This window comes from Dipodomys ordii, unplaced genomic scaffold (assembly GCF_000151885.1).
Source record: "Dipodomys ordii isolate 6190 unplaced genomic scaffold, Dord_2.0 Scaffold23, whole genome shotgun sequence".
Lineage (NCBI taxonomy): Eukaryota > Metazoa > Chordata > Mammalia > Rodentia > Heteromyidae > Dipodomys > Dipodomys ordii.
The window spans coordinates 9,978,521-9,988,671 of NW_012267239.1; the positions used below are offsets into that span (position 1 = coordinate 9,978,521).

General features: G+C 51.5%; 1 protein-coding gene across 1 annotated transcript in view; it reads left to right on the forward strand.

Moving 5' to 3' along the window:
• Positions 1-10,151, forward strand: part of LOC105984362 (chromosome unknown open reading frame, human C12orf49) — a 33,850-nt gene that overhangs the window by 15,257 nt on the left and 8,442 nt on the right. The gene's annotated exons all lie outside the window — the stretch shown is intronic.

Consider the following 10,151-nt stretch of genomic DNA (forward strand, 5'->3'; position numbering starts at 1 on the left):
CGCTGCGGGGGTCCGTTCAGCAAACTGGTCATTCTACGAAGAAAGCTATTGGTAAAAGCTAAGGAAAACAAGTTTAAGTTCAAGTTTCATCAGATCATGAGCTTTCTCCCTAATGGTGGCTCTTCCATCCTAATGGTGTGTGGATTTCCAGGCAGGTTCTTCTAGCTATGGTTTATGCATAGTTTATCAAAGTGACCACAGCTTTGGGGAGGCAGCTTTGCCCTGAGTCATGTGTCTGCAACTTTGCTTGGCCATCTGTTTTCAGGACATGAAGGGGAGCAAGTGGCTGAGTGAATGGGCTGGGACCCCACACGCTTCTCAGCCAAACCCCAGCAGTTCTTTACAACTTGATTTGTCTCTGCTATTAGAGTTGGACACCTGCATTGTCTACAGACCCAAAGTAGAGCTGTTCATACTGCAACAAAACAACAGCTCTCCAGGTAAACAACCAGCGAAGCAGTTGTGCAGACAACACTAGCTCAGTCATGCTGTTTCTCAGGGCTGCTCCTGTGCCACCCAAGAGATCAAACATCACTGGTAGAATGTATCCTTGCTAAGTGAGTGCTTTAGAGTTTCAGTGGAAATAACGTCTTCAGCCCATTGGAGTTTTAAAAGAACTCATTAACTTCTAATGCAGTGTTGAATATAAACTTCTGATCAGAGTACATACAAGTAATCCTGAAATTAAAAATGGAGTTGCTGAGTGAAAAAATACTATTGTCAGTAATTCAAGGTTCTAGACCATACTGACCACATCTGACTTTTACAAAGGGGAAGTGTGTGTATGTGCATACATGCATGTGTATGTACATGTGTGCCCATGTGTGTGTCGTCCTGTGTGGATAATTAGCTTTATTAGGAGATGTCAAAATAGAAAATTGCCTAAAAACTTGTGGAGTGGATCTTTGTCTAGTTGATGCAGGTGTGGATAGAAACGTGTGGTAAGGGGCTGGGAAGGTGGCTCAGTGGTAGAGTGCTTGCCTTTCATGCTCGAGGCCCTGGGCTCGATTCCTCAGCACCACATAAGAAAAAAGCTGGAAGTGGTGCTGTGGCTCAAGTGGTAGAGCGCTAGCCTTGAGCTGAAGAGCTGAGGGATAGCGCCCAGGCCCAGAGTTCAGGCCCCACGACCAGACCCCCCCCCAAAAAAAAGAAACGTGTGGTAAGGTTCCCTCTGGTCTGGGTGTGCTCCAGATGTTTTGGCGAAGTGTGCACGTGCATTCATGTGTATATGTGTGTACGCATGCATGTGTGTAGGTAATCGTGCAGCCATGATGTTTCTGTGTATAGCATCCCAGTTGTTTTTTTTTTTTTTTTTTTTGTTGGTCGTGGGGCTTGAACTCTGGGCCTGGGCGCTGTCCCTCAGCTCTACAGCTCAAGGCGAGTGCTCTACCACTTGAGCTACAGCGCCACTTCCGGTTTTCTGGTGGTTTATTGGAGATAGGAGTCTCACAGTCTCTCCTGCCCGGGCTGGCTTTGAAACTGCGATCCTCAGATCTCAGCCTCCTGAGTAGCTAGGATTACAGGCGTGAGCCACCAGCGCCCGGCTCAGCATCCCAGTTTTATTGGCAGGCTCAGGCATTAATGACCTCGAAGGAACTAACTTTTGGACTTTGCTTTTTTTCATTTGTCCATGGAGGGTGATTTCTAAGAAATCATGCAGATCCAAAATTCTTTCTCGAGTCACCAGCACTGATGAAAGCAAGATGAGCCCGTGTCCCAGCTGCCATCTTCATGGCGCATGGAGACCGGCTACCTTGAGCCCATTTCCTCCCATCAGGCCTTCTCTTCCCCGCCCCCCCCCACCCCCATTGGCAACTTTAACTGGGCCGATCATTTTCTGTGGGTTCTTCCTTAGATTTTTTCCATAGGCCTTGTGGCTCCCTATGCCGGGACCAGCTTCTTCCGTTGCTGCCCTGCACCTGTGAAGCTGTGCTCTGTCATAGAAGAGCTGTGTTTTGTGGGGAGAAGTATTCTTACCGAAAACATTAAATTGGGCCCAATTCAGTCCTTGCCCTCTGATTAAAGTTCCCGTAAAAAGTGATGCCGGTATTTTGTAACTAAGTGAGTATTTTGTATTTATAAGTTAAATAAATGGATCCTGCTGGGGAATTGGCCTAATCCAATTTTAGCTAATTCATTCCCAGGCAGGAAGTGCACACCCTGTTTCTGTATCCTGCCTTGGAAACAGACTCTGTAGAGGTTAAAGCCCTGTGCACTTGCACATTGCACAGGGTTTTGCCTTCACATTTCTGCCTCTTTTTTCCTGCTCTGATTTTTACACAGTGGGGAGGAATTCTAGGCATTTATGTGGCTAGAGCTCTCAGAACCTGATAAACCTCTAGGGGATTGGGGAAACCCTACCCCTAAGTGCATCTCCTAAGTCTGTTGTTTATTCTATCACTACATGCTATCATCAAAATAAAAAGATCAGGGAGGCTCATGGATACACAGCACTGTGAAAGATGATTGGAGTCCAGCACGGCCCTGCCTGCTCCAGTGTTTGGTCCACATAGTGCTTTTTGCTTTCATTTTAAAAATTTTAGATTTGTGTCATTTATGGTGCTTGAACTCAGAGTTTGGGTGCTGCCTATGAGCTTTTGTGCTCAAGGCTAGCGCTCTACCACTTGGAGCCACAACTACACTTCTGGTTTTCTGGTGGTTAACTGGAGATAAGCATCTTATGGACTTTTCTGCTGGGGCTGGCTTCGAACTGTGATCTTCAGATCTCAGCCTCCTGAGTAGCTAGAATTATAGGTGTGAGTCAGTGTCACTCAGCAGGACGTCTGTTTGTAAAGGTGTTCTGGGCATCGTCCGGCAGGTGCTGTTTGGAGCTGGGTGCTGCAATGTTTCCCTCCAGAGGCACAGGAGCCCCCGTCCATGTGGGACTCAATTTCCCCTGAGACGTATGTCTCTGCAGCCCTTTAAGATGAGCCCCTCAGCTTTGTCCCTGATATCTAGACCTGCATGGCTTTGCCCACAGCCTGCTCGGTGGCAGTTTGGAGCCAGAGATAAATAGCCTTGCCACAGCATTGCAGTTGGCCAGGCTAATTTATTTGACACAAATAAGCTCATTGACCTGATTTAGCACCAGGAAGAACTGCGGAGCGAGTCAGATGCGATCCTCAAGCCCTTCTTTCTCAGCAACTCCTGAGAGCTGGAAGGATGGCAGCAGAGAGGACTTGTGGGTGCTGTTTCTCGGGGGGGGGGGGGGGAAGAGGGAGAGAGAGAGGCCAAGGGAGGGAGGCCGCGCTGGAGCCACACGCAGGCAGTTGCTCTCTCTACCGCTTGGTGGCACCAGTTCCCCAGCTTTCCGTCTTCAGCCTGGGCCCGTCCGGAAAACAATGGGACTGTTTTGTAGCTAGATGACAGACCAGGTCGTGGCATCCTGAGGGCAGGGATTCAGGAAAGGGGTTCTCCAGAGATGCAAGTGGGTCTGCCGCCGCTGCCAGGCCACCCCTTTCTCTTCCTCTGCCATCTACCAAGACAAAACGTGGGCAAGGCCTGCTGGCCATCTTCACTCTGACAAAGGGTGCTTCCCGGACACTGCGCTCAATATGTGAAGCTGCCCGTGCAGTCAGAGGAATTGTGAACGGCTGCTCAGTGCCACGCCATTAGTGGGAGCCACGTGAGAACCCCAGCCTGAATGGCATCATGACGCTAAGGTGTAGCTGGCCCCAGGGGCAGAGAAAACACAGCTAACTGCCTCATGCCTGAAGCTGTCAGTCATCTAGAACATTCTTATGGTGAAGCAAACTCAGAGCATAAGTGTTTCACACAACTCATACGGCCCTTTTTGCTCAAACCTCGGCGGTGATTGGAAGGCAGGTTCCTTGCTCCCGAACATGGTCACGTGTGTCTACAGCGTAGGAAGTTCCAGCGAGGCTAAACACTAAGCGAGCATCCTCATTGGAGGATGGCTGACTTGGCCTTCACCCTGAAGTTTGTTTGGCTCTGGGTTCGAGTCATCCTTGGTTTAAGCAAGGCAATGGCAACCGAGCTAAGTTCTGTGGTCCTTGGTCCTCAGTCCTCAGTCCTCCAAGGTGCTGAGCTCCCGGTTGCTCTTTGGGTCCTGAGGCCAGCAAGGTAGGGAGAGCTGCTGGAATGGGGGTCTGTGTGTAATGGTGTGGACAGGACACATGCAGGCCCCTACGGTTCTGGAAGTGCTGGTCTAAAGCAGAGGTGGAGGAGGCCCAACCCCCTCCAGCAATTCTCCAGCCACCTGCTTGGGTGCTGGTCAGGGGTGGCAGGTGGTTTCTGGGGCGCCGCTGCATTTCACCATGTCAGTATGCTGAGGTTGAGGGACACTGGGTGATGCTTTGCGACCCCCTGGAGGGGGTGGCACTGATGTGTGGCTCTGGTCACTCATTGGACAGGTGTTTATTTAGCACTGAATGTGTGCCTAGCTCGGAGCTAGATGCTAGAAGCAAGGTCTGCAGCTTCATATTGAGTTGATCCCAAGATTCTGGTTTCAAGAACTGCTTGAAAGGCCCTAGATGCCAGTGCCGCCACAGCCCTCTTAGGATAGACCTCGCCAGATCTCTGCACTGGATCTCTGTGCCGGATCTCCACCGTGCTGTTTCTCTAGACAGTCTTCTGTTTAGCAACAGAGAAGTCATTCATTTCTTCCTTTCCCATGTGCAGAATTGCTGTGGTTGGGTTTGAGGAACCTCCTATCAAATTGGGTCAATTAAGCAGAAACAAGAGGCAGATTCTCAGTCATTAGACAGCAGCACCGTTGATACAAGTTAGCTTCTTGGCAGCAAGGGTGAAAAGCGAAATAATCCTTTATGATGACAAGAAGCACTAAAGGGATTATCCTTCTGTCTCCTCAAAGGCTGCAAGAGTCATTCCCATGTGGGCTTTGGACAGAGGAGACTGCTTAGCATTCTTTGATGACATTTGTATTTTTTCCAATTACAAAATAATTATAGAAAATTAGAGCAAAATAAAATACAGAGACGAAAAATGTTTCCATCATCCTTGGGTGTGTAAACATCCACTCTTCACATACACACACACACACACACACAGCTCCTGAGTGGGGCTTTGGCATATGATCTAGAGCTCACCAAGCACAGGAAGGAGGAGGCATACCAGGCCAGCCTTGGAGTTGGCGACTGGGGCCACTGTCATGTCTCACACTGCAACTGTGGGGACCCACCCCACGTTTGAAAACTACGCAGGAGCCTAGTTCCCTGTGACGTGGAGAATGTGAAGGTGCCGCGGAACTGAAACCCAGACCTGCATTTTCTCTTCCACCCGGTGGCCTCTCAGACCACGTGCACCAGACAGTGTTATACATGGAAGGGCTTGAAATTGTGCAACCTCTGCTCTTTCTCAGGCTTGCAATTCCCCAAGTCATGGCTGGGAACTCCCTATGAGCTCTGCCAATCAGACAGGTGCAGGGAGAGCTTAGTCTAGTGCAGAAGCCAGCAATTTTTTTTCCTGTATTTACAAGTCTCTACTTGAGAGCTGAGAGACGCTGTAATAAGCAAATGTGCCTGGTTGTGTATCAATAAAACTTTATTTACAAAGACAAGCTGAGGGCCAGGTGTAGTTGCCACCTTCAGATCAGAGTTACTCAACCACTGGCTTAATGGATCAGCATGATTATTCAGATATCTTTTCTCATTGTCCCTTGTCTTAGATCCTAAGTGCTATGGGATCTTTTCCCATGTTCTTCCTGGCAGGTTTCTAAACGCCATGAGGAGTCGCTTCTGGAGAGGACCTTGACCACGAGGGAACAGCAGGAGCTTAGACTTCCAACCTCCAGCAGATGCCCAGAAATGACAGTTCCACTGTCTTCCCACTGCCCCCCAGTGAAAAGCTGGGTGTTTTAATTAGCTAATGTTGGCAAATTGCTTTGTAGAAAATCGTGAAATGTTTCATGTTCCATGTGCCAAGAGTCCTAATTAGCTTTCCTCGAAGACACCAGTAGAAGTGTGATATTCTGTTGCTTGAGGCCAAACCTGCAAGAATAACCTGCAGATAAAAAAAAAACAAAAGTAACAACACAAAACAGGTTTCTAAGCAAACACCACCCAATAACAGGACGTGGCAGGGACACCTCCTTTTCTTCTTCTGCCCATCCCAGTCCCCGGCACCTGGGAAGATGAACCCACCAGTGGACCCAGTGGATGTTTTGGCATGTATGTGCACCTGGCAGTGACCAGGCAGGAAACAAATTAACCCATCCATTTGTCATCACCGGCCCTGCCATCTGGATGTTCAGCCGGGACGCAGGTGGCCCTGATCGAGGGTACTGAGAGGAGCGCCCAAAGTCACTTTGTCAGCCCACAGGGCTAGCCCGCAGGTAGCCAGTGGTGGAGGTGGGTGCGTGGTTTGTTCTCCAACACCTGTTCCTCGTGACAGTAGCAGCCAATCCACATTACCCTCAGGAGCTAGTGAGATGTGCCCATGACAGACACTGGCCACTGAGAAATCCCTTGGAGGCTCCGCCCTCAGAGTTCCCGGACAAGCTGGCAGGGCAGGGCAGAGTGGGAGAGGAGGGCAGGGGCTGGACATCAGGTGAGGGCAGTGGGTCTTTGTGGTTGGGGCAGCCTCCGGGGCCACCACTCGGTGTCAGCACCAGCCTTCAGCTGTGGCTGCAGCATGGCCCGTATCTTCAGGGAAGGCTTAGTGAAAACCCCCATGCCCCAGTCTACCTGCTGCAGGATCCCTCCACTCCCACCACAGACATCTTCCCTCCCCAGGTGTCTGCCCCTGGGCTGCGAGAAGCATCCTCTCCCCGATCCTTCCCATCTCCCTGGGCCCGTGGCTCAGGCTGACAAGCAGAGCACCCAGCTCTCCCTCTTCCATCACTCCAATCGGCCAGCTTCCTCATTTGTCTTTCTCACTGGTATAAACTTTTCTAAAAGCGAGGCTTAGATCCGTGCCCCGTTTTCAGGATGCAGAGTAGAGCTTGGTATGTTGTAGGTGCTCAGTCATCAAATGCAGGGACTTGCTTTGTTCCCTCGTGGGGAGATGAGGGCGTGGGTTTGGGCAGGCCTGGCCAGCCGATTGCCGCTTTTAGGCATCTAGATTCTGTGTCTTCAACCTCTGTGGATTCTTACACACACACACAGACATCTGGAGAAGCCAGAAGCTTGGGGTGTACCCCAAAGGGCAGCTTCTGGTCAAGGGCTTCTTGGGAAGATCTGGGGCAGAGCCCTCGGTGCTGATGTTGTGTGGTGTGTGCAGATGAGTATGGATTGTGTGTGTGTGTGAGTGATACCTGTGTGTTTTCTCCAACCCAGAGCCTCTTGCAAGTTAAGCATACGTTCTCCCACTGAGCTGGACCACCAGTCCCCCCCAGCCACCTGGGGACATGGTGTGGGGGGTGCAGCGCACACTGGCACACGTACCAGACTTGGGGCAAATGACAACTTCTGTCCAACTCCACTTGTGCATCTGTCCGGCTGGCCAGTGGCGTAACCGTGAGGACTCAGCCAGCCAGGCCAGCGCCCCTCCCAGCTCATGACTGCGAGCTGTCCCAGGGGGCTTGTAGGGGCTCAGCCCTGGCCGCAGTTCACTCCCCTGTCCCTCTGCCTTGTGCCTGCTGCCCCTTCCTTGTCAGGTGTCCCCAGCCTGCCGCCCGGCTCCGGTCCCCTGCCCTCTGCTCCCAGCAGGCGGAGCTCATCACAGTGATTGCCACAGCGATTGCTCCACGCCCGGCACCTCATTACTGAAATAAAGTTAGCGTTAATGGGAGTCCTGCAGCTAATGCCCCTGCTCACCTCTCCTGAAGATGCGTTCCGGTGATTAGGGAAGAGACACATGCATATATTCATTTAAAATCTCTGCCCTCCTCCCAGCCCTCCTTCCCCTTCCAGAAATGGGTGTGTGTGTTGGGGGGAGGGGTTGTCACTTGAGGTGCTGAGACGGTTTGTACTCCAGGCTGAATGGCCTGGGGGAGGGGTGACATGGCCCCCCTCTTCCTTTGTGAGAGGTTCCAGGAAAATCAGAATGGAAGGTGTGGAGTAGGACAGACTCGGGGAGAGCGGGGGGGGGGGGGGTCCTGGTGACCCTGCCACCTATTACAGAGCAATGCTGGGTGGGCCTTTCTGGTCCTCAGTTTCCCTTTCTGTGAGGGGGGGGTGCTAAGTGATTCCTGATACACGATCACTCATAAGACCTTCAGTCCCAGGGGAATTGGCAGGCAAATACTCCATCCCCACCGCCCCCTCCCCCCCCCCAGGACCCAGCCCCCTGCCCCCAGGTAACCCGCACAGCACCCTGGGAGCCTTTCCTCTAAGATGAGTCAAAGTGAGGTGGGGGGGGAAGGACAGGGGGAGGGGTAACAGGCCAGAAAGGCTTGGCACAGTGTCCTCGAACTGCCAAAACCCAAGGTGGAGGCCCCCAGAGAACTCTAAGCTGGTTTCTGTTAAACAGAGCAGTCCGCATGCATATTATAATCACGCCTCTCCAGAGCCCGTGAAGCAGCTGTTCTTACAAAGAGGGACAATAGCCCAGCCCCACCCCTCACCGAGCCGGGCCCCCTCCCGGCCCCCTCCCGCCCCCCCCTCCTGTCTCGGGCTGCCAGGCCTTTGATCAGTTTTCACTTAGGATCGGGAGGGCATGTTACAAAGTGCTTTGGGCATTCTGCCAACCGGCACCTCACCCAAACGTGACAACAGGCAGACCTGTCAGCGTAGGGAGGGTGACAGGGCTTGCAGGACGCCTTTAAAAAAATAATTATATTTGAATTTGAAAAGCAAATCTTCATATATGTGAGGAGATTCATTGATATGGAAAACTATGCTGATTTCTCCTACCCTTTTAATATTTGATGGCACACACAGCGCCCTGCACAGCTGGGGTGAGCCTGCTGGGATTTCTGGGGACTCCGAGACTCCTGGGCTAAGAAAAACCCACCAGCACTGGGTCCTGTGGTTGCGTGTCATCCTGCCCCTCAGCCACGAGTGTTCCTGCTAAGTGGACGAGAATTCAGTAGGGTGAGGTGGAAAATGGAGGATGGAAAGATAAAGTCTTTCTGCTGTTGTCATGAATAGTGTCACCGACTTTATCCTCTCTTTGTTTTTGTGCTGGTTGTGGGGCTTGAACTCTGGGCTGCTCACTTTTTTTCCCACTCCGGGTTTGTGCTCTACCACTTGAGCTACGCTTCTAGTTCCAGCCTTTTGCTGTTTAATGGGTGATAAGAGTCTCACAAACTTTCCTGCCCAGGCTGCCTTGAACTGTGATCCTTGGATCTCAGCTTCCTGAGAAGCTAGGATTACAGGTGTGAGCCACCAGTGCTGGGCTTTCTACATTGTTCTATTGTGGTAAAATACACCTGGTGTTGCCCATTGGAATCATTTTAAGCTATTTTTTTGAGGGGGGGGGCATTCAGTATTCCCACACTGTCCGGTGGGGGTTTCACCATCTGTGCGTGGAAGGTTTTCACTTCAGCGTGCAATGTTAACCCCACCCCCCTCCACTTGCCCACTTCTTCTGACTTCCTTTGACTACTGCAGGGCCCTTCCCTAGCTGCAATCATGCAGGGGCGGTGTCTAACTTCTTGCACTGAGAATAATGTCCTCAAGGCGCATGCAGGTGATAGCAGGTGTGAGAATTTCCTCAAACCCCCACCCCGCCTTTTTGTTCTTTGACTGTCCTGGGATTTGAACTCAGGGCCTCAAGCTTGCTCAGCAGGTGTTCTACTACCCGGGACAGGGCCCAAGCAACTTTTGGCCTTCTTCCGACTGCAAGCCTCCTTTATGTTCAGTGAAATAAGTCAGGCACATAAAGACAAATATCGGGGGCTGGGAAGGTGGCTCGGTGGTAGAGTGCTTACCTTGCATGCATGAGGCCTGGGTTTGATTCCTCAGCACCATATAAGCAGAAAAAGCCGGAAGTGGCGCTGTGGCTCAAGTGGTAGAGTGTTAGCCTTGAGCTGAAGAGCTGAGGGACAGCGCTCAGACCCTGAGTTCAGGGCCCATGACAGACAAATAGACACACACACACACACACATACAACAAATATTGATTAAATGGGCGCTGGTGGCTCACGCCTGTAATCCTAGCTACTCAGGAGGCTGAGATCTGAGGACCGAGGTTCAAAGCCAGCCCGGGCAGGAGAGACCGTGAGACTCCTATCTCCAATAAACCACCAGAAAACCGGAAGTGGCGCTGTAGCTCCAGTGGTAGAGCGC